Here is a 24,996-nt window from a genome sequence, read left to right as displayed (position 1 = left end):
AAGGAGCTTGATGCTGGGGGTAGTGCTGGAGGTTCGGCGTGCCCCGCAGTGCGCTTGCTCCGGGGGCGGGCGGGGTCTGGGGGAGCAGCGCAGCCTGATGCCGCGGGTCGGCTGGGCCCGCGCTTCGCCTGTGCGTTGCCGAGGCTGGATCCGGCGTGCGCGGTGTCCTCGCAGTCCCGGTCCTCCTTCCTCGTCCAGCTCCAGCTCGTTGCTTGTTCTCCGCCGCGCGGGCGCTGAGGACCCCCCCGGCCCCTCCTCTCCGCTGGTCTCGCGGCGGCACCGTTCAAACGAGCCTCTCCTGCCGGCGCCTGCCCCGCTCTCGTCTCTTCAACTCCGCAGCCTGCACCACGGGTCCAGCGCTGGCTAGAAACTCTAACTCAGGTGTAGTAGCTTTCCCTGGGGTAAAGAGCGCCCGAGCCCAGTGGGGCAGCTCCTGCACATGTCCAAGAAGCCTGGTTTTGCTTCATAAATCGGCAGGCGCCCTGTACACGAAACTATATGTTCAACTGTAACGGCCTCGGCACAAATGGCCCAGCAGCTTTGATTGTTTTTCCTTATTTTGTTACATTTTAAAATAATATTTAATATGATTTGTTTAACATATATTTGTTGTGCGATACATTATTTAATATGATGTATATAGTATTATCCTGTATGTTACATAATATTTACAGGTGCGCAGATGCATCAGTTCCATATCAGATCAGCACTGATATAGGGAAAACGGGCATTATCGGAAATAGGCTTTTTTTTGCCTTAAATAGCCAATAACGTGGCCAATAAACGCCCCATGCATGCGCACAGCCGCAGCGCAGCACGCAGGCAGCCAGGAGCACAGCCCGGTGGCTGGGAAAGCAGCATTGGCTGGTAAGTTTGTTGTGAGGGGAAGGAAAGCAGGTGGGGTGGGGCAGACAGAGGCCCTCACCGTGAGGGAGAGAGTGGGGCAGGGGCAGGCACTGCTCAGCCGTTTTGGAGTGGACGCAGGCCACAGGCAGCTCATCCAGGGGGTGGGGGCAGCTTCTGCCACTGTGCACACCCTAGGAGGAATGGGGGGCATGTGTCCCTGGATCTGCGTGCAGGGCAAGCTGTCACTGGGCTGGGGCCAGGGGCTGTGCTAGACTCTTTCTGGTGTGTATGTTGGGCTGGGGCACTGCTGGGCTCTTCCTGGCGCCAGGGGCTGGGCTGCGGGCAGGGCACGTGGCGGCAGCACTGGGAGGGGAGCTACTGGGGGGACTACATTAAATTTTAGGGTGGCTGCAGCTACCTCCAGAGCCCCCCCTCCCAGTGCTGCTGCCTGCCCTGAGCACAGCCCGTCCCAGCCACCCACCCATCAGGAAGAGCCCGGCACAACCCACCCCCCCCCCATGCACAGGTCTGGGGCACCCACCTCCCCCTCCCCCATGCCCTCCCGGGTTGCGCACAGGGTGGGAGCCACGACCCCTGGACAAGCCCCTCGTGGCTATCCTCTGCCCTGCCCCAGCTGAGCAGCACTTGTCCCAATCCCACTTCCTCCCTCACCATGCGGTCCTCCATCTGCCCCTGCCACACCTTTTCCCTCCTCCCACCCTTCCCCCACAACATATTTAACAACCCGACACTGGTCTCCAAGCTGCTCAGCTGCATATCAGAATCAGATTGGTATCAGCCAATATGGCTTCTTAAAAATCGGCCATCAGTAATCAGCCCCAAAAATCTGTATCAGTGCACCCCTAATAATATTAGTATTTAGTATTAATATTTAATCTAGCAAAGTAGTACCCATTCCAATAATTATTTCATCTTAAACTGAATAGCACCACAGTAGGCCCCTGCCATATTAATACAGCTTCTGATTTCTCTTCAACTGGAGAACCGTGTGTACTGTTGTATGGGATGATACACCACATCACCTGCACCCCGCTCTTCAAAATCCTAGATCTGCCCTTGCTGATATTTTAAAATCATTGGGAACATTTCCAAGCTGTAAAGAATAAGGTGATTGGGTTGATACTATGTAACAACAGAAAATGACATGTTTTTACAACTTTCATGGTTCCCTGGCCTCTGCATGTCATTTTTCTCCCATGCATATTTTTATGGTTCTGCACAGGCCCCCGTGTTTGCGAAAGCTGGCCCTGGATCCCTCTGTCTCCATTGGAACAGGATCAAAGAAAGTTTTAAAGTATTTTAATACTTGGTGCTATAGGATTGTCCAGGAAAATATTTTTAAATGGAGATAGAGGAAGAAGGGAGAATCTAATGGTAGCTATAAGTTGCCAGAAAGCTCTCTCTCTTCCTGAAGAACAGCAACTCAGATGTGCATACTGTGCATGTGCCCATTCCTCAGTATTTAATGTTCCTGGGAAAAGCAATTTGATGAGGTAAGCTTGCTGCTTATGAAAGCTGATACTACACATCTCTGATACTGTTAGTCTATAAGGTGCAAATCTATCCTACCTTGTACTTCAGAGTAACACCGCTAACCACTTCTCCCTGGGAAAGTGCCATGCTTCTGTCAGTTTTGCAGTTTTCTGAATTGTGACAGGTGAGGAAACGAAGGGAATATATTGCAATATAGAAAGATGGTAGGGCTGAGCAAGAGTGCCAAAGAGCTGACTCGTTAGAGTGAGAGACATTAATAATCTCTCTTGGCCCATAATTAAATAAAGAGGAATTCCCCTCCATCTTTATAAAAATGAGTTTGCTTCTCCTATGTAGGCAATGAATGTACTGTGCTTGAGCATCTAAAAACACATAAATAATTTGCACTGGTAAACAGGCTCGTAAAATGTGACAGATGTGACTATCACCAGTACTGGAAGGTCTTAAGTATACATATTGGGGGCATTTTGTAGTTTTTACATCAATAATGACTGAAATAGTGACTATTATCTTGGGACTTTGGGGGAAAAATAATGGGGTTGGGTCACTGTTCTAAATCTGTCCTGAGAAAGTGGCAGCCAAGAATTAATACCAGCCAATCAGCATCCTGCAGGATTAAAAACCTGATTTTGCAGCTTAGTCAAGCTTCCTTGGTCCTGGATGCATGTACATGAGATGCTTACTGCGGAGTTACTGAACTAGCTCCACAGTTAAGCATCACTGATCTACATGTGTGGAGCTATTAAGCCAGAGTAAACTAATTAACTCTGTCATAGGTTAGTACTGCCACATATACAGAACACATTCAAAACTGGACACAGTACTCCAACTGAGGCTTCCTTTGCACTAAGTAGAGCAAAATAATTACTTCCTGTGTCTTACACAGGATACTCCTATTAATACATTCCAGGATAAGAAGTCTTTCAAAATCCTCACATTAGCGATTCATGTTTAGTTTGTGATCCAATATAACCTCCAGATACTTTTCTGCACTCCTGCTGCCTAGCCAATGATTCCTCATTTTGCATTTGTGCATTTGATTACTTCTTAAGTAAGGTACTTGGAACTTGCCAGAATGATCAGAGAATAAACAAGTGGGAGCTGTTAGTAGCTACTGCCCAATTTCCAGAGCTGTACTAAAGGCTGGGTGGCAAGGCCCGGGAAGGAAGATGGCATGCAGTCTTTGAAGTTTTACTACAGACACTGAAACATCAAAAGGATTCCTAAGGCCAAGTACAGGTTTCCCTCGCTTTATGCAGTACACGCGTTCCTGGAAAACTGCGCATAAATCGAATTTGCATAAAGGGAACCCAATTTATAAAGTAACAAATAGGGATATGTTTACACGGCCGGGAGGGAGGGATTGAAGCTGGGGCTAGGGAAGTGATGGGGGGAGGGGTGCGGCACAGTGGGCTGTAGGCAGGTGGCATTGGCCGCTCCCAGGGCTGCAGCAGGGACCAAAGCCAGTGGAACTGTCAGTGGGTGCGGAGCGGGAGAGGCGTGGCTCTTGCTGCTCTGTGCACTCCGGGAAGACTGAGGGGGCTGCGCCAGGCTCTTCCCAGGGGGCATGTGCCTCTGGATCTGCACACAGGACAAGAGCAGGCTGCCACTGCGGGCTGGGGCTGGTGGCAGCACCGGATTCTTCCCAGCACTCCCAGCAGGCAGCAACCTGCTCTTATCCTGCGTGCAGATCCAGGGGGCACACACCCCCTGGGAAGAGCCCTGCATAGACCCCCAGCCTGCACTCCTCCCGGGGTGCATGGAACAGCAAGCGCCATGCCCCTCCTGTCCCACACCCACTGACAGTTCCCTCTGCAGCTGGCATCGGCCACTCCTGGGGCTGCTGCAGCAGGGCCTGGGGGGAGTCGAAACAAGTGGAGCCCCAGGGGGCACAGGGTGTGGCGCAGCTTATCTGTATTCACCCCAGCCTCTGCTGCAGTGGCCCTGGGAGCGGCTGATGCCAGCTGCCTGCAGCTGCTGGGCTGCACCACACTTGAACCCCCCAGGGCTCTGCCTGTCCCTACTCACCCCAGCCCCTGGGCTGCACTGTGCTGTGGTGCAGACACGTCATATCAGCTGCTCCCAGGGCGGCTGTACCAGGGGCTGGAGTGAGTGGGGACAGGCAGAGCCCCGGGTGGTTTGGGTCACAATGCAACCCAGCAGCTGCAGGCAGTTGGCATTGGCCATTCCCGGGGCTGCCGCAGCAGGGGCTGGGTTGTGCGGAGACAAGCTGCGCCATGCCTCAGGCCTCCAGTTGTCCCCACTCACCCCAATCCCTGCTGCAGCAGCCCTGGGAGCAGCGGGCACCAGCTACCTACACCATGGCACGGCACAGCATCAGGGGCTGGGGGAAGTGGGGACAAGCACAGCCCCAAGAGTTCGGGGCACGGTGCAGCCCAACGGCTGCAGGTAGCTGGCATTGGCCACTCCCAAAGCAGCTGCAGAAAGGGCTGGAGTGAGTGGGGCCCTGACCCCACAGCCCTTTCCTCTCCCCCCCCAGAGACTTGCCTGCTTGGGGGAAGGGGGGGAGGGGTGCCTATATTGATCGCATAAGAGTGAATTTACCTCTCATATAATGAATTTTGGGTATAAAAAGGGTCATCACTGTAACAGGGAGCTTAGGCCGAGCCCCTGTTACTATGGGTGAAACCAAAACACAGGTGAACAGAGGAATACAGACACCCACACCAGGCATAGATGTGGGGATAATAATCACTGCTAGATATAAAAGGAGGGGCAAGGCACCAGACATTGCCCTCAGGGCATTGGAAGGAAGAAAAGGAAGAAGACACTGTTCTCGGTGAAGCTACCTGAAACTTGAAGGACGCCATGAACAGAAACACAAAAGAGACGACCCTGGTCCAGTGTGGATGGAACCCTTACCTCAGGAATAAGCATCTGGAGATCAGCCAGCAAGACCCGGGGGAGATGGGAGACGTGATCTCAGGGCACTCAAAACTCTGGGACGGCCCCGGGCAACAGAAGTGCTGTGGGACTGGCTTGGTCGGGGGGGGGGGTGGAAGGAGCAGGGAAGAAGCTCTATCTGGGACTAAGAGTCCTGCAACTAGCCAGATAGACCTCTGGGGTGGGGGAGAAGAGTTAGGGGCTCAAACCCCAAGGGCCAAGCTCCAGGGGCAACTGGCACCACTGGAGCAGCGGAGAACCCTGCGGTGAACAGCGGACCAGCTGGGAGGCTGCAACTCACTCAAACGGTGTTCCAGCCGCTTCATGCTAATGAGTCAATTAGCGCATTGAAACAGTTGTAACATTGTTAAATGAAGCCAGCACTTGTTAAGCATACCACTGGGTAGTCTGATGTCCTTTACCACTCCCCTCAAGGTTTAATATCAGATTTATTTCCATCTTCTTATTCATGGCAAGAGAGCCTTTGAGGAAGGAGGAGGCAGACAGCAGGATACCATCCCACAATCACATAAGAGCAAATTCGCATAGACAGAACCTGCATAAAGCGAAGGAAACCTGTACAGCCATTCAGGGCGTTAGGGGGAGGTTAAATTGATTCAAAATGGCTGCCTGATATCAGGTAAGTCAAGATGGGTGGGGGGGTAGCTGGGAGGTTGGGGGTCCAGCAGGATAGAGGGAATTGGATTGTCTAGGGGTTGGGGGGGAGGTGTGACCCATAGGTGGGGTGGGGGGGCAGGCACAACCAGCAGGTGGGATGGCGGGAGGGCAGATGCGACCCATGAGAAGTGGAGGCAGGTACAACCCGTAAGCGGGGGCAGGTATGACCTGCAGGTGTAGTAAGCGGGGCAGGTGTGACCCACAGGTGGACTAAGTGTGGCAAGCATGACCCATGGGTAGGTTGGGGGGGAGGTGTGACCTTTGGTGGGGTGGGGTTCCCCTCCAGTGAACCTATATGCTCATCTCTCCCACCCCTCTCCCCACCAAGACTTACTTGCTTAGTTCCAGCAGTGGCAAACACTGATAAAGGTGGCTGCACCCCAAGCAGCTTGTGGGAAGGGGTTGAGAGGACTGGCTGGGGGGGCAGGGTGGATGGAGCAAGAGGCCAGGGGGAGGCAAAAAATAGACCAATGTGGGGGGACGGGGGGACCAATGTGGGGGAAATAAAAAAAGCAGTCCTGGGGCTGGGGCCAATGGCTGGGTTTTTCCTGCCTCGGGGCCTGTGCAGGGAATGTTTACAGAAGTTCTGTGCACCAATTTGACCTAAATCAAATAAGGCTGATATTACATAGATCCACATGTATATAAACTGGGTTCTGCAATTTTTAAACCAGTTTCTGCGCATGGAACTTCTGTATAGTTATAGGTTTAGACTGATTGCTGGTCATTGAGACAGGGTCTCACCAAGTTGGCACCAGGACAAGCTAAGTTTAAATTGGGCAGCCATTTTGAACCTGATTTAACCTCCCCAAATGTCTGTGCTTAGCCTGAGTCTAGGGACAGACATTCAAAAAGCCACAGCCTGAACTGATTCAACTTGTTGCACAAACTGCTAGTTTCGTGCCCCTGGAGGCTAATCCAATTTACCTCAAGGAGAGAGTCACACAATCAGGCTGTGTCAACTCGAGTTTATTGTTTGCAAACAAGTTCGACAGAGGAGCTCAGTTGCTCAAAGCAAAGTCGACCCCGAGCCGTGCCCGAGGTCCCATTTTTATAGCTAACATGAACAATAGATTCCAGCGTGGCAATTTGTAATTGGTTACATTTTTCTGCAAAGTTTGGTACATGCGTAGTCCTAACACGGAACTGCGGCAAAAAGGCCTGCCGCATGCGCAGTTCTGAACTGTGGGCCCCTGAGTAACCTTGTGTCTTGGTGTAACTCTAGGGTAATGAGCGTGTATGATGTTTACAAAATTTATGTGCTCTAACAAGAAACCTTGAACCTTATCTCAAAGCGAGCGTTGCCTGGACTGTTTCTTATTATGACACTGCTTATCTACTGCAGGAGGAAAGAAGAAACACCTCACAGTTCAGCTGTGAGGCCCTGTATAGTGAGAATAAGGGATCATGATACATTTTTCAGCCCTGACTGGCCATGCCCCTCCAAGGTTCCCTGCAGCCATGGGCATGCTCTAGCGCCCTCTGCTCCTGGCCTGAGCAAGTACAGGCATGTGCCCGGTTCTTGTCCCACAGATGGACCTGAGCCGGGTCTGCCAGTCCCCTCTCCTCCTGTAGCACCGGACACGATGGCCCCTGAGGCAGAGGGGGCAGGGAGGGGGTTAGTTTCCTCTCTACCCCTACTGGCAACCAGGTCTGCCCTCCCCCACATCACTGCCACACTTACTCCCTGTGGCAGAATAGACCCCTGCTGTTCCCTCTGTACCTCACCAGGACCTTGCAGCGGAAGGGGGCAGGGCCCGTGGTGCAGGCAGCTGCCCTTTGTAAGGTCCAGCAGCGCAAGCCCCTTCCCAGCGTGGGGCCCCACTGTGAAGTGAGCAGAGCTGTTGGTGGGCTGCATGCAACAGCACTGGGGTTCAGAAGGGACCAGAACTCCCCCAGTGCTGACACCGGCGCCACTTTCCTTGCCCCACAGCGTACCCCCCCACCAGAAAGGGGATTCTGTCCCATCACAGTTATTCCCCTCTCGCCGCTTCAGCAGCTGGCCAGCCAGGGGCATGGCCAGACACCGCAGGCCATTTCTTAAACCAGCAAGGGGTCTGGGACAGACAAGGCATAAACCAGTTTGAGCCAAATTGGTTAAGTCTGATACTACATTCAGCCAGGTTTATCTTAAACCGGTTTCAGCCATTTTGCAACTGATTTATGTGTAGTGGACATTTGTTCTGTTCCAGGTTTAAACCAGTTTCTGATCACTTAAACCAGTTTGTGTATAATGTCTTTCCCTAGCCAAAGAGATCATTTTGTCTCCTCCCCTCCCCTTCCTGCCCCCATCCTTCTGTGTGTCTGTGCAGGCTGCAGCATTTTCCTGTTCTATTCTCTTTTCCCCTTTTGGGAGAGATTAAATTAATTCCAGAGTCTCAAAGAATGCTAACACCTGGAAATTAGTTGGGGTTCCCATGAAGAATAGCCAAGAAAAACAGGAATTAATTGCCTTTGTTTGATCTTGGAAAAGAAGCAGGTACAATTTGGTGAGGACAACAGAGCCAGGACTAAGCAGGCCCTAATCATAACAGCATTTCTGAATTTGTATGTGGCGAACAGTGATGGAAAAGCGGAAGATTTATGTGTGCTGGATTATGTGACTTGATATGCTCTCTTATATGCTACAGTCAGGACACTCAGACTGGGAAGATGAGAACTGTGTATTGGAGCTGTTATGCTGTAAATGTATATGCTGAAAGATACAGGCACTCTGAGCCTGAGATGACTATCTCTCGGGTGATAAGACTGAACTGGGAAGATTACCAAGTGAAAGCCGTGGTTAGGAAAGCCAGATTTCTTCTGAGTCTTTGTTTTGACTAATTTCAGCGTTTCCTAAGTTTAAGGAAAGATTAAACAAGGTTTAATTAACTCCCCAGGAAAAGAGATCTTGCACCTTTGTCTTATTGAAGACAGATTCACTGCTCAAATAGCCTGTAATATACATACAGATCTCAAGATTTCTAATGTCTGTACTTGGTGACTATTTTAATCCTAGACAGAAAGGCTAGGGACAGATATTACACATAAACCAGTTTAAGTGATCAGAAATTGCTTTAAACTTGTAACAGAACAGACGTTCAGTGCACATAAACCAGTTGGAAAATGGCTGAAGCCAATTTGAGATAAATCTGGTTGAATGTAGTATCAGACCTAACTGATTTGGGTCAAACCAGTTTATGCAATGTCTGTCCCATACCCCTTGCTGGTTTAAGATACACCAGACACCCCCAGCATCCCGGCATGCTTTCTGGGCTGAGTGGGTCTCTCTGCTCCACAGCAGAGACTGTTCCAGCAGACTTGCAGGCAGAGAGCATCTGCCTGGCTTGTCCCTGCTAAACAGGGATTATTCCCCCTTCTCCTCTGCCTTATGCAGACACCTCAGCATTAGCTAGTAGACCACATGCTGGCTACAGTCCGTGCTGTGGGAGAAGACAGGCAGACAGGCTTTTTGAAGATAATCAACAATTAATTTAAGGTCCCTCCTTGGAAGACTTGTTTAAGAAGAGCTCCATTAGTTAATGGAGAGAGGCTTTGTTTTCTTAATGGGTTGATAAACACTAAGCTAGGATTGATAAATGTTCTCTGCTGGGCTGCTTAGGACTGGGCTGGGAGGGGAGGAGAAATAATCAGAGCATCCTGCAGGGGCCTGGCCATGCCCCCCTCAGCTCAGTCCTGTGGAAGCAAAGGGAGGGATGCTCTAGCACCCCCTGGCTTCTAGCCTGAGCCACTGCAGACATTTGCCTACATTTCTGGGATGTCTGTAGGGTGACAAAACTGATTTAGCCTAGCTAGGTTAGACTAACCTGCAAAGATCATAGATTGTAAGGGGCTGGAAGGAACCTCACAAGATCATCAGGGCGAGCCTCTCTGCACGAGGGAGGAAAGACAAGTGGGGGTCAGGTGACCCCAGCAAGGTGACTGTCCAGTCTCCTCTTGAAGATTTCTAGGGTAGATGATTGCACCACCTCTGGAGGGATCCTATGCCGCAGTCTGGACACCCTAACTGTGAAAATGTTTTTCCAAGTGTTAAGCCTGAAACCGTCTTCCAGGAGTTTGTGGGCATTACTCCTGGTTTTCCCCAAGGGTGCCCTGGTAAACAGTTGTTGGCCGAGCCCCTGATGTATTCCCCCGATGTAGCGGTAAGCTGCTACCAAGTCCCATCTTAGCCTTTTTTTTTTTTGCACTGAATCAATTCAGGCTCAGGCTTTTTGAATGTCAGTCCCTAGACAGAAAGATGACTGGCCATTACTTGTGGAGCAGCATCTGTAATGAAATCACTCTTCTTACTGCCAGGGAAAACATATAAATGCTCCCTGATATGACCAGAGCAGTCAAGTGCTATCTAAGTAAGCTCAGGGTACACGTTACTCGGTGACACAGGAAGTAATTATTTTGCTCTATTTAGTGCAAAGGAAGCCTCAGCTGAAGTAATGTGTCCAGTTTTGAGCACTCAGGAAAGATGTGGAGAACCTGGATGGGGTTCAAAGAAGTACAAGAGTAATGTGTAACCTGAGCTTATTAGATAGCACTTGGCTGCTCTGATCATATCAGGGAGTGTTTTATGTTTTCCCTGGCAGTAAGAAGAGTGATTTCATTCCAGATGCCACTGCACAAGTAATGGCCATTCATCTCTTTCTGTCTAGGATTAAACCCTGTGCTGAATGTCAGTGCAAGGCCTAATAAGTAGCACTTGAAATTCCATAGAGCTGTTGAGCTTTTGAATTATGCAAGCCTTGTTTTAGATCTTCGCAGTGGTGAACTTCAATGTCAGATGAATCAGTTATTAGGTTTTGAAACGCCATTCCAAAAATATGGCTATTGTCATTGCATATGTTTTGTCATAAGCTGGACTAAACCTTGTTGAACTGGCTGGTTTAACCTCTGCTTTTCAGTTAAGCTAGCTATAAGACACAGTTAAGCACATATTTCTACCCCAAACAAAAGATGAATGCAAGACTGTCCGAGTTTAGATGCTTTGGGCAGAGGGACTTTGGCAGTTTATGGTTGGGAAGGAAATGTATATGCTTCATATACATATACATATACATATGTATATGTATATGTATATGAAGGTGGGATTGTAGATGGATGAGAACACAGTGAAATACAGAAGGTGACTTCAATATAGCCTGAAGAGTATTAATGTGAGACAGATTCCCAATGAAAGAGGTTGGGAAACTGTGATCAGAAGCTGGTTATGATTCCTCCTGTTTTCAGGAGAACAGGATTTTGAACATACTTGTCAATAAAGAGACCGGTTGATGGAGTCAGGAATCTGCCATGCTATTTCTTCTCCTAACTGCAATGCCTACAAGGTGCCAAATGTTGGCTGTCTACTAACGTCAAAAAGAGGAACACTAATGAATCTCAAAGCTAGCATGTAATGTAAATATGGATTAGCCATTCCTTTTTGAATAGAACTTTTGTTTCTTCCTCTTCAAGATACTCATAGATTTATAGTCCCTTCTGCCTTAAAATGGTAATTCAGTCAGATTTCCTACAACACAAGCTTTAGAATTCTAGCTTGATCTCTTAACCATGCTTTCTGTCTCATGCTGCTGCCACCTCAATTCCTTCCACTCCCTCATCCTTTGGAAGTATGATTCTATTCTGCAAGATGCTTATGTAAAAATGACGTCTTACTGAACAGATACCACTTGTCAGATATGCTAGCTTTAAGGGCAGAAGTAATTTAATATTACTCTTAGCTAGAGTTCACAATGCTGCAGAGCCAACACTGCCATAGGAGACAGAGAGTAATGTTTTTCCTGGCTTTTCCTGTTCAACAGAATTGTTAATTAAATTCTAGTAGATTGTGTATACTGCCCATGGGGGTTGACACAACATACCCAACTTTACAGGCCTCTTCCTACTAGCTTCCATCATCCTCTCCAACTCTCCCCCTCAGTACTCTTGCCTACCATGTCTTGATGAAATAACCTAGCAGGTGAGACTGCCAACAGGTAAGGAGACCTTCAGGAGTTGAACCCTTGCCTGGGCTCTCTAGCGCAGAGCCCACTTTTCACAGCCACAAACTTTGAGCTCAGCAAGCCATGCCCTCAAGCTTGAGGACCTGTCAACCCAGGTCCTGTCACCACCTTTCAGTCCCTGACAGGCTTTATCCTTCTGGGCTTGGAACTCTATCTTCTGTCTTCTTAATCGCGTTTGAAATTTCTAAGCACCCCTCTCAGTGGCCTCTACCTCCCCAACAGCCACAACTCAGACCACTGGAAGCAAAAATCACCAAAAACATAGGCACCTGCTTGGCCCACCCTGGGTTTGCCTCACCCTGGGATGGTGTTCTCCAAGGCACAAAGATTGAAAAGGTTCTGGAAATTTTCTGGTTTCCAGTGCAGAATCTCCAGTCTGCTTTGTCATAGCTGCTGAGTTCCTTCTTCCTGGCCCAGAGTTCAGTCGTTTTGCCTTTCTATAAGGAGAACCCTCCTTCTGTGGCTCCTACAGCCAAACCATCTCTCAGGCCTAAGGCTTGGGCTTATAAAGAGTTCTCCAGGTCACCTGACTCTTCTACTTCCACCCTTGGGCCATCAGGGACTGCTTGCACCTGGACCTAATGGCCATCTTGGTTCAGATTCCTTCACCTGTTCGTTAATCCAATATTACAAGAAAGCATAAGTAACAGGAAAACAAATAATACAGGGAAGGCAGAGGAGAAGGGGATGTAAAACAAAAGAAACAGGCAAAGGAATACCACAAAGGGGCATGGCAGTGAGTAGGGGGGCAGGCACCCCTGTCCACGGTTTCCCTCCAGGACAAGGGAGAACTCTAGGACATCCCATTCTGTCCAGTCAGGGGGATGGGCCAAGGTCATCAAGAGACCTAATGCCCGCCACACCAAGGCCCCTGCCCCGCTGGAGCTCAGCAACAGGTACAAACCTCTTGCAGCCCTAGCAGAGCCTTCTAAGTTGCCAGCTCCCACAGGCAACACAGGCTCTACTGTAGCTACCACCCCCGCTCTCCCCAAGAGAAAACACAAAGTTTTTGTCGTGGGAGACTCCATCCTGAGGTGGACAGAGGGGGTAATCTGCTGCCCCAACCCCTTAGCCTGGGAAGTTGCTGCTTCCCAGGGGCCCACATCTGAGACATTGCGGAGAAGATCCCTAAGTTTCTCCAGCCCACAGACCACTATCCCACACTCCTTATTCATGTGGGCACCAATGACACGGCTCAAAGCGCTCCCAGCCGGGTCATGAGGCGCTACAGGGATTTGGGAGTGGAGCTAAAGGGTCTGGAGGTACAGGTGGTGTTTTCTTTGATCCTCCCAGTCTCGGGGTATGGGCTGAGGAGGGAGAGGAGGATCCAGGTAGTTAACCAAAGACTGTGGTGCTTGTGTCATCGGGAAGGCTTTGGCGTCCATGACCACAGCCCGCTCTGGTGAGAGAGGCAGTGAGCTGCTGGGAAGAGATAGCCTCCACCTCTCTCCACTGGGGAGGAGGCTCTTCTCAGTCAGACTGGCTGACCTGCTCCACCAGGCTTTAAACTAAGCCCGCTCAGGGACAAGGGGACTACTGCCACTGCTGGCCCACTGAATAACCCTTGCAAAGCCAGCAGGCCAAGGCACTTAAGGGAGCCCACCCCTGCCCCAGCCCTGGTACAATCTGTGGACAAGGCAAGAGCCCCCAAGGGGACACTTGCCTGCCTGTACACAAATGCCAGGAGCTTGGGGAATAAGCAGGAGGAACTCGTTCTCCTGCTTAACACAAATAATTACGACGTCATAGGGATAATGGAGAGCTGGTAGGACTCCACCCATGACTGGACCACGGGTATAGACGGCTATACCCTGTGCAGAAGAGATCGAGTAGATAAAAGGGGAGGGGGTGTTCCTCTCTATGTTAAGGAAAGCTATGCATCCCTGCAAGCTGATATTGATGACCAAGGTGGACTTCAAAAAAGCCTTCGATCTGGTATCCCATGATCACCTCTTGGTGAAACTGGCCAGCTGTGGCCTTGGGTACACCATGATCCGCTGGCTGGGAAATTGGCTCCATGGTCGGACCCAGAAGGTAGTAATAGACAGAAGTCAATCATTGTGGTGCCCTGTGACCAGTGTGGTCCCCCAAGGCTCTGTCCTTGGACCCATATTGTTCAACATCTTCATAAATGATGTGGACATTGGAGTCTGAAGTGGACTGGCCAAGTTCGCCGATGACACGAAACTTTGGGGCAAAGCATCCACACCTGAAGACAGGAGGGCGATCCAGGCTGACCTGGACAGGCTCAGCGAATGGGCGGATAAGAACCTGATGGTCTTTAACACTGAAAAATGCAAGGTTCTCCACCTTGGGAGGAAAAATCTGCAGTATCCTTATAGGCTCGGCAGTGCTACGCTGGCTAGCACTATAGAAGAAAGAGACTTGGGGGTCATCATTGACCACAAGATGAGCATGAGCCTTCAGTGCAATGCTGCGGCTAGTAAAGCGACCAAAACGCTGGATTGCATCCATAGATGCTTCTCAAGCAAATCCCAGGACGTCATTCTTCCCTTGTTCTCAGCCTTGGTGAGGCCACAGCTGGAGTACTGCATCCAGTTTTGGGCCCCACAATTCAAAAAGGATGTGGAGAAGCTTGAGAGAGTCCAGAGAAGAGCCACGTGCATGCTCAGAGGTCAGGAAAACTGACCTTATGATGACAGGCTGAGAGCTATGGGGCTCTTTAGCCTGGAAAAGCGCAGGCTCAGGGGTGATCTGATGGCCTCCTATACGTTTATCAGGGATGACCACCAGTATCTGGGGGAATGTTTGTTCACCAGAGCACCCCAAGGGATGACGGGGTTGAATGGTTATAAACTACTGCAAGACCGTTTCAGGCTGGACATAAGGAAGAATTTCTTTACTGTCCGAGCCCCCAAGGTCTGGAATAGCCTGCCATCGGAGGTTGTTCAAGCACCTACATTTGAACACCTTCAAGAAAAAATTGGATGCTTGTCTTGCTGGGATCCTATGACCTCAGCTGACTTCCTGCCTTTGGGCAGGGGGGTGGACTCGATGATCTTCCAAGGTCCCTTCCAGCCCTAATGTCTATGAAATGTATGAACCCCTTTTCTCACCAAAGGAGCCCTGCTACAGTGGCCAAGATTTTCTCCAAGTTATCTCTTTGGAACCTTATTGAATGTAATGGTAATAATTAGGTCTTATGTAAGGAAACTACACAGCCATTATTAGTTCATAATTTAATCTAATTGCAAGATAAGAAACAACGAGATGGATGGGGGCAGACAGGGAAGCAGAAGGAGACAGTGAGACAATACTGGTCAGTATGATAGACATTGGTCTCAGTACATTATCAGCCTAAATATTGTTGAGATTTTTGTACCTATCGTAGCAAAGATGAGCTTGAAGAAGGAGTTTGAAAGAGAATGATGAAGTGACTTTGTGGGTGTTACCAGGAGCAGCTTTCAAGCATGAGGGGCAGCATGGAAAAAGACATGAAGGTGCTTCTTTGAAAATGTAACAAGTAGATGATGTATGATGGAATTGTTGGCCAACTAGAGGCCAAAGTTCCCTTTGATAATTGATAACAAGGGAGGGAATGGGCCATTAAGGCTTTTGAAAGTGAAATCAAATAACTTATATTCGATTTGATAGAGCTGCGGGGCAAGGGAAGGGTCAATGAAGAGAATCAGAAAAAGAAGTGACGAGGTCAGAGCAACAGGCTAGAAAACAGTCTTTGCTGCAATATTCTGGAGGAATATGAGTAGATCAAGATAGCGCTTGTCAAGGGGAGAAAAAAAGACATTGCAGCAATTGAGATGCCAGGTGATTAGATCCTGGTTAAGAAATTTAGTTGTGTAGATAGAGGGAGAAAACTATGTTAAAGATGGTATGGAGAAAGAATCTGCAAGAGTTAAATCACAGTCTAGATATGAAACCTAGAAAGGTCTGAATCAAAGATGATGCCTAGAGTATAGGCCCAGACAGAATGATAATGCTGTCCACAGTGATGGAGACAAGGAATAGCAAGGAGTCTTGTGGGAGGAAGATTAAGAGCAATCTGTTAAGTCTATTAATATCATACAGATATTTTTAAAAAGAAATATCAGAATCATCTGTTTTAAATCATCTTCAGTAGCCTGTCTCCCCTGTTGCCTAGACGAGGGGTTCCTAACCTTTTTTATACTGCGGTTCACTGGGAGTAGGATGGGGTGCAAGGAGCTGGCTGCCTCCCTCCCGGAGCAGCCCATATGCAGCTTTAACCCCAGAAGCTCAGCTTTAACCCAGGAAGCTGTTCACCTGGGCAGACAGGTGGAGGTCCAAGTCTGGGGCTTGTGCTATGACCCAGCAGCCAACCTGGTGATTGGGAACCTCTGGCCTAGACAAACCCACTTTTCATAACAGCGATTTGCCTTATAATTTAAGGAAATTGAAGATCCAGTAACTGAAAATTGAAGTTAGACAAATTCAGTCTAGCAATAATGTGCAATGAAGGTAATTAACCATTAGAATGACATAGCTAAGACTGTGGTCAGTTGTGTTATTTCAAGTCTTTAAATCAAAAACTAAACATCTTTCTAAAGGAGATATGGGAGCTCAATCAAAAATTACAGGCTTCATGGAAATGTTTTGTCCTCTGATACAGGAGGTCAGATTAGATGATTGTAATGGTCCTTTCTGATTTTAAAATTTATTAAAACACAAACATTTTCATAAGAACTTTCTTTTCTCTCACACCCTTTGTCTGGGGAGGAGTGAATTATGCCTAAAGCAATCCTCATGTTTTCTTAATTCTCCTAATCTTTTTGTGATCAGGTATGATTTTGCAAAGTGCTCAGTCCTCTACAACCTACACCTCTTATCATACAAGGCATTTTAACCAATGCATAACTATAAACACAAGAAGTGACCCTATTGACTGCCTAGTCTTTAAAGTTAAATATACCCTTAGGTGTTTTCCTGGACTGAGATCTGAGCACTCTGAACTTTGCAGGACTGAGAACATAGGAGGGAAAGTCATCTTTCTGTGTCTTAAGCTAGTAAATTTGTACCAAGTGAGGCATCAGCTCATTAAATATCTGTGAGTGTGGCTGTAGAGCCCAGTTCTCAAATGACAGTACCTTCTACATCTATCACATGTGAAGTTTGTATCTAACAGTCCTGAATGTAGTATGGGGTTCTTCTTCAGGTTTTTCTTTCTTCTTCACATTAGACTCTTTCCCCAGAAGTCTTTATTGCATGTTTAATAAACTGTTTCCAAGTGCTTTGTTCCTCAGCAATTTTTGCCCAGTCACTTGGGTCCATGCTCACTGCCTTCATATCTCTCTTGCAAAGATCTTTGCAACTGAGATAAGGATGTCCATGTGGTGGTCTTTGTGGCAAGGCACCTTTGGTGCCTGCCACTTTAAGAGCAGCAAACAGGCAGCTTCCAGGTGCCTGATGAGGGCAGCCATTTTGGCCCAGGGATATAAACTGGGCTGCAGTTTGCTGCAGGAAGCAAGAAGGAAACATCAGGCTTAGAGGCTGCTCTGGCCAGAGTCAGGAGGGAAGGGCAGGAGCTATGGGGAGGAGGTGACCCCTTGTCCTGGGTAAGATGTAAAACTGCACTGTGCTGGGGTAGGGTGGTCTGGCATGAGAGCCCCCAGGAAATGCCAGGCCAGTTACCTCCCCAGTGAAAGGTGGGTTGGGGTTCCTTAATAACTCCAGCCCCACATCCCTAGTGGTGGTCTAGCGAGCAGGGGAGCCCAGGGTTTGGTTAAGGAGCCCTAGGCATCGCTCAGGCCAGAGGAGGTACCTGGGGCAGAGAAAAACCTGAGGGCGTGAGTCAGACCCTGTGTGAGAGGGGTGATGAGTAGAGAGACCCTGGGTGAGAGGGGCAATGAACAGAGTGGCCCCGTGAGTGTGGGCGAGTGAGGAGGCCCAGTGGGGGCATAGTAGCCTGGCAAGGGGCTAAGAGTGAAATAAGCCTACAGTCATACAATTGCTCAGTCAGCACTCAGGTGAAGTTAGCAGGAGATACCCAACAGACCTCTCTGGGGCTGACCAAGGCGAGGTGAGCTAAGCCCAAAGCTGGGTGAGGCCAGGCGGCATGAGTGTGGCCCCTGAGAGAGGGCAGTATGAAAGAGGCTGGGTGAGAGCCAGTGAAGTGAGTGGGACCCCAATGAGAGACGGCTAGCATGTGAGTGGCTCTCCAGGGCTGTAGAAAAGAGCTACACCTGTGTGTCCAGTTTGCTATGACCATAAGCCGGAGAAGTAACACCAGAGTAACATCTGCAAGGCATGGGACCCGTGTAGGGCTGGTCAGAATGGGTATTAGGCCCTCATGAGCAGGGCAAGGAATGGGTAGCCTCCCGCCTTAGTAACAACTCTCATATTTATCCATCAAGGCATGGCAGGTGAGCGAAGCAGGCAGTTACCCCAGGAGCAGGGCAGCTGGCAAAGACCTGATGAGAAGGCCACCCTGTTGCAGTCTTCCTGTAAGAGTTCTTCATACAAGCGATCCTTGTGTATGCAGTCATCATCCATTCTCTACATACAACCAAGTCATCGAAGTTGATGCTGACTGAGAAGGTTGATACTGACTGGTAGGGTCTCCATAGGGTGTGGGGTTGGTAGGATACCTCTGGGTGGGAGCACAGTGTAAAACCATTGCTGTAAGTCAAGAAGGGTTGCCAACCCAAGCAAGTTTTTTGTTTGTTTGTTTTTGTGTTGTTTTTTTAACTGTCTGCAAACTTTTTACTGACAGCCATTTTTTTCCCCCCATGGCTAGTATTAAGCACCTGAATTTGAACCCATCTCTTCCATCCAGGGTCTGACAGAAAGGTTACATTTTAAGTTGTGCAAAACGTGTATTGGTAAAAAGTTCAGCTATCAGTAAAAAAAAAAATCTTGGTTTGGTAACCCTGCTGAGCTATGCAGTATGGAGTGAGAAACCTTAGAAGCAGTGGTTTTGGCTGGGTTGTATGTTACCTTTTTGTTTTGTTTTGTTTTTTTGGGGGGGGGATTGTTAATAAAACCAAATCCAAGGAAGGGGGAACGATTTGTCTAAGAAACAGGACATTCTTTTTGCACATCAGGAGTCAAGAAACTTTGCAATATTAGGGGTTCATCTCGTAGTAAAGTCAGTAAATAAATACGAACATGTCCATAAATATGCCAGCATAATTTATAATGATTTTCTGAGACTCAAGCTCCATGGAGGTGCTGTTGTCAAGTAAATATAGTTTCAACCTTAGGCACCAACTTTGTAAATCTGGTTTAGTATTGAGATACTGCATTTTGATCTCGCTTACAGTCAAGTCAGTCTGAATTATAGAATTACAATAACAAGTAGATATCAATTCTGATGTATATAAGTGAAATCATAATTCTACAACTACTGCTATATTTTGGGAATGGGGGGCAGGGGAAGGAATCAGATTATTTTGCCACTGATATTGACACTTATATTTTTACTTCCTAACTCCAGAAAGTTGATTTTCCATTTACATTGCCTGCCAGTCATGCCAAATTTATTCACTGATGTATCTTTCTTCATGAAGGCTAGCATAAGACTTCTATCTTAATGTCTCATTTTTTTTCCTTTGGATGGGGATGCAAGCTAGGAAGAGTTTGTTTGTTCCTATTTTAATATTTTATTTTTATTTATTGTAAGCCACTCTAAGCCTTTTTGGGAAGGGTGGCATATTAATCTAATAAATAAGTACATTTTCTAGTTATTGAACATTTTCCCAGTATTCATAGGCAGAGGGCACTCTTATAAAGGGTTTCTGATACTCAGCAGCCCTGTACTATCATGAGGCCACAAATATAGATGATAAATTCACAGGTTCTAAATGCCATAATTGGAAATAGAAAAATCTGATAGAAGTTATTTTATTTCAGCTAAACCAGAGTCCAAACTCAGTAGCGTAACAGGAGGGGAGGGAAAGTGGGGGTGACCAGGGCAGCAGCCCTGGGCTTTGCCTTAACAGGTTGGTGGGAGGAGAGGGGAAGGGAAGGGAGGCAGGGGGAAGGCACAAAAATCACTTCTACCACAGCAACTGACCACAGTCATGATTGGCAGTGTGGTAGAGTGGCACAAACTGCTCTGTGCATCAATGGCTATGCAGGCACATAACTGCCCTGTTATGCCTCTGTCTCAGCTAATAGCTGATTTTTAGTTCTTTGTCCTGGAACAGTCAACCAACAAACATCAAAACATTACTTTTCAAATGCAATAGGCATCTGGAGTCTGCAAAATTGCAAACCAACAAACACGATTGATTTGATTAAAATATTTTTTTTACCTCAGGCCTACAGAAGTGAAATGAACATCTAAAGCCAGAGTTCTCAGATGCATCCAATGTTTCCTGAATTGGAGTAACATCAGAAAAATGGATCTGCTTTAAATCTAACTCTGTAGGTCTGCTTTGGGTGCACTGTTGATCCCCAAATTGCTTTCAGAAGGTTTGCTTTCAGGAGAAATCTTGTAGTTTGTTCATAGAAAGGACTATTCATGCTGCTAGTTCCCCTTTTTGATAATGGTTTTTAGTATGGAAAGTTGGGATTTTTTCCCAGGTTATTGACATTTATATGAATATCAACTTACTGAACATCTATCAAATAATGCTAACTATAAAGGTTTGCATGTGGATATTGGTTGCTCATTATTTGAATATGAAAATGTAACTGCAAAGATGAGTGGGGAACGAGGCATGAGAACTCCTGGGTTTTGTTCTTGACTTCAAATTCTGTGTCCCTGTCAGACCAGGCCTCTCTCCTCTCTTGTTCTGCTATCTGGTACCATGCAAACTAGTACAGCCTGTTCCATGGTTGGGTTGCCAGTGACTAAATCCCACCCCCACTTGGGCTAGCCTGGGTGAGGAGGAACAAGACCTTTCAAAGGGCAGATGAGCTCCCTCTGAGCCAATGGCTATCCATACCTGAGAGGAGATAGGTGCCACCAGGTCACTCTGCCCAAAGAATCACCAATGAAGCAAAGCAATTCAACTAACCTAGGGTTGTTATAGCATCTACAGTGCCCCAGTGGTCATAGTGGCCTTGGGACTGACTTGACCTGATCAAACTGTTTGAAAACGGATTTTCAAATGACCCTAAATAGAGACAGGAGGTACCTAAATCCCACTGAAATTCGATGGGAATTCAGTACCCAACTCTTAGGATCTCAACTTTGTTTGAATGATGGAGTGTTTTAAGGGAGTGTTTACATGCTTCCCCCAGTCACCCTTTGGGGCTGGGCATGTAAACAGTCCCTCTGCCGCCACCACCTCCAGTGCGGTGGCTCCCTCCCCCTGCCCACCTCCACCTCCTCCTACAGAGCAGCAAGGCTTCCCTCTGCCTGAGGGAGCGGAGGTGGAAGCCGCGGCTCCTCCCTCGCGTTCGCCTCCACCCATGGAGCTGAGGGTTTCCCTCTGTCTGAGGTGGTGATGGCGGCAACTCTCTCCCCCTGTCCGCCTGGCTCCACCTCTGCCTCCTCCCGCAGAGCAGCAGTGGTGGCTCCCTCCCTCCACCCCCGCCCACCCACTTCTGCCTCCTCCTGCAGAGCAGCAATGGGGCTTTCCTCTACCTGAGGTGGCAGCGGCAGCTCCCTTCCCCCCATCCATCCACCCACCTCTGCCTCCTCCCATGGAGCAGCAGGGCTTCCCTCCTCCTGAGGCAGCAGTGGTGGTGGCTCCTCCCTCCCCTCATGTCCTCCTGTGGAGCAGCGGGGCTCCCACCTCCCTGTCTAAGGCAGCAGCAGCTCCCTTCCTGCCTGAGAAGGCGGAGTCCCTGCAACCAATTGCTGTTGGCCCTCTGGGCACTGCATGTGCAGTTGCCCAATTGCATTACGGACAGACAGACTCAGACACACACACAGACAAAGCCCTTTATTATATTGGAATCCTCAGTCATCTGAACCTCTTTGGAAAGGGTCTGCTGAAAAGCTGTTTGTGAGAGTTGTAAAATGGTTACAAGTTACTGTATCAAACTTAAGAGTAAAGGTATAGTACTGCTTTAAGAGTGTTACATGTTAGTTAAAAAAAATTCTTGTCAATTGGAAAACCAAAGGTTTGGCTAACACAGAGTATATTGCATCTGTGCAGGGAGCCTAACAGAGACATTTTCTCTGCCATTCAGGGAATTCCAATCCTTATAGCAAAGCTATTGGGGCCGTTGTGTCAGATCTACTTTCAGAGCTAAAGTCTTGACCATGCAATCCCACCTCACTCACTATCATGTCTCAGTCTTCCACACAGGGCCTATTTCTCCTGGCTTACACATCCCAGTCTTAATGAGATTTAATGGCCCCCCCTCCCCCTTGGGGTAAATGTAGGAAACAATAGGAGGCTTCAGAGCAAAACAGACACATGTCACTGCCCAGAACATAGGTACATGAGTCCATTCAGGAATTAGAGCTAAGTGAATGGCAGACTTCATGGGCCATAGTTTTCAGTTTTGGTGCAGGATGGAAGGAAACAGAAGTATAGCTGGAGAGAAAGGACAAGTAACAGGTGCTCAGACATAAACCATGGCCAGAAGAAGTTAAAAACAAGATCAGAAAGATCTGAGATCAGATGTAAAATTAGAGCTGGGAACTTCCCAGAGAGATAGAGTCTTTCTTGGAACAGGAACTGCAAAAGATCTAGGAAACCCAGGTACAAACCCCCCAGTTGGGAAGAGCAAAATGGATCAATGACTGCCACAGAGCAGAAGACTTCCTAAGGAAAAAGGGCAAACAAAGAAATCTGGGCCAGCTCTAAACTTGCTGTCGGTGATGAGCTGCAGCAAAGACTTAAAGAAATGAGATGTCACCTAGAGAAGAAAATAAAAGGGTCAAAGACCACAATGGAAGTCAGTCAGCTGAAAGTGCAACTGGGCTGGCCAAAGACTTGGTTAGATTAGACCTCTACAACAACAAATTTCTATCTTGTTTGTAGGCCACAGAGACCCAGAGAGATAAGGTTAGATGTCCCTCTCAGTGTGATTTCTCTGCTTCTTGGGTCCTATTTGCTAGTCTTTTAAACTGGATTAAAGATAGTAACAAGTATCCTTCCTTGGAAAAAGGAGAAGTTAGCCAAAATGGGCAGGGCTAGTCCTGTTTGAGTTGCTGGAATCCTACCTTGCTTCCATAATGACAAGACAAACTCACACAAATGTAGGGAAGACAGAAAAGTGAAGAAAGAAAGTGTGGCTTCTGTGTCTCGTGCTGACTTCCATTTTTAACAGTACTGCTAGAGAAGCACAAGCCCAGTGTGGTCTTAGCCACAGGAGACCTTGTATCAGGTGTTGGTGTTTGTTTTTAAAGGTGTTGGTTTTGTGATCAGGGACTTCTGGCACTATCACAAAAGTTGCAGTCTTTGCTAGCTAAATCGGATTATTATTAAAGTGGAAGCAAAAGGTGAGATTTAGGAGACAGAAGAAATAAGGTAGAGAAGGAAAAGGCCAATGAAAGAGCAGGAGCTCAACTTCCACCATGCCTGCCCCAGCTTGCTGGCTCAGGTATTGGAGGGGAGGGGGCAGGTCAGGTCTGCGTGTTGGGGGGGCTCCCTTCAGTCAACTGAACTTGACTTCAGTTCTGTTCCTTCTCGTCTTCTCCCAAGCCACTTCTGACAGCCACCAGCTGGCAGAGATGGTGGGCTGAGGAGAGAGGCCACTCCAGCAGCCTCCTGGGAGCTGTGCGGGAGCACCCCCATGCTGCTGGCCTTGGCCAGTGCGGGACACTTCCATGCTGCGCCCCCTCATCCCCATCCCAAGAGCAATTGTCAATTCTGTTTGCTCCTATACTAATCAAGGGTGCTTTGCATAAAGTGCTATACCTAGAACACTTCCACCTTAGGCTTTTTGAACATCTGTACTTAGCCTAAGTGTCTGACAAAGATGTCTTTCTTTATCTAGCCACACAAGAACTTAGCAACCCAAGGATATAAACATTGCTAGTTATTCCTTTGTTCAGAAGTTGTTTAAAAAAATCCTTTTCCCATGCTAAATGAAAGCCAGAACTCACTGGTCAGGATTCCTTTATTGTTAATCCACGGGCTATGTATAAACTGGGTTAAAAGTTGGAAAGGAAATTTGATTTGTTGACCTTAGTTTCAAGAGCTGCTTTAAATTAGATAGAAGCACATAGGAAATATTCCTTCCATAGCAGGATGAGAAAAATATTTAGTATATTCTCTTTCAAATTTAATTTAAATCAGTAACTGTTGTAAACTGTATATGTCTAGAGAGTCCAGAGAAGGGTTGAAAGGAAGAAAATCTTTGGCTACTAACTAAAAAGCAAATTCTGTACTTTAATGACCATGGCAAATCCACAATAAAGGTCAAATATTTTCAATAGATTTGCCTTACAAGGAAACAGATTTCAGTTAAATGAAAATGACTTGGTTAGTTATGCGGTTTTACAGTCTCCAGTGTATTGGTGACCAGTGTTATAGACAATTAAAACAAACTCCTACAACTCACTGTGTGACTGCACCTAGAATAGAATAATCCAAAACACACAATGTTTTGATCAGACGCAGATTGCTGTGTTGATGCTGTGAGCTGAGTTGACATGGGCAAAGGGATAGACAGTTCTTTTGCGAGGGACCAGTAGAACATTATTACCCACTCAGAGCATGAAAGATGTGCTTTCTGATGTGGTGGGTGCTGTTTTTATGCCATCCATTAATTAGAAATCTCAATCTTATCATTACAATCTAAGTTCTTTCATAGGAGAAAAAGCAATAAGTTACTAGCCTGGGTCCTCCTGTCAGTTTTGCCACTGGCCTGATAAAATGCAGTATAATCTTTGGCGTTAGGTGTCCAGGCTCCCTATTTAGGGCATGGGGACAGTTCAGCATAAGAGAATGGGATCCCTAAAAGCCGGCACAGTGAGTCACCTAAGCAAACCAGTAAAAATGCTGAGAAGTGCCTTGTCCCATTCATCACCTTTCTCACACAAATTGCAGCTGAAAGCAAGAGGCGCCTCCCAAGAGTCCACCACTGGAGCACCGAGTTTGGAAGGGGAGGCCCAGATTCAAATGCTTCCTATGTTTGATTAAGAGCTGGTATTTGAATGCAGCATTCCCACTTCCCAAGTGTGTGATCTAGCAAACAGGCTACAAGACATTCTTGG

General features: G+C 47.8%; 1 long non-coding RNA gene across 1 annotated transcript; it reads left to right on the top strand.

The window, feature by feature from the left end:
- Positions 1 to 31: 31 nt before the first annotated feature.
- On the top strand, positions 32 to 24,593 carry LOC132252433 (uncharacterized). Its single transcript, XR_009464347.1, has 3 exons — positions 32 to 381; positions 18,284 to 18,481; positions 20,191 to 24,593. It is a non-coding gene; the product is annotated as an uncharacterized LOC132252433 (long non-coding RNA).
- The last annotated feature ends 403 nt before the right edge of the window (positions 24,594 to 24,996 follow it).

The sequence above is a fragment of the Alligator mississippiensis genome, chromosome 9 (assembly GCF_030867095.1).
Source record: "Alligator mississippiensis isolate rAllMis1 chromosome 9, rAllMis1, whole genome shotgun sequence".
Taxonomy (NCBI): domain Eukaryota; kingdom Metazoa; phylum Chordata; order Crocodylia; family Alligatoridae; genus Alligator; species Alligator mississippiensis.
This window is presented reverse-complemented; position numbering and strand designations above follow the sequence as displayed.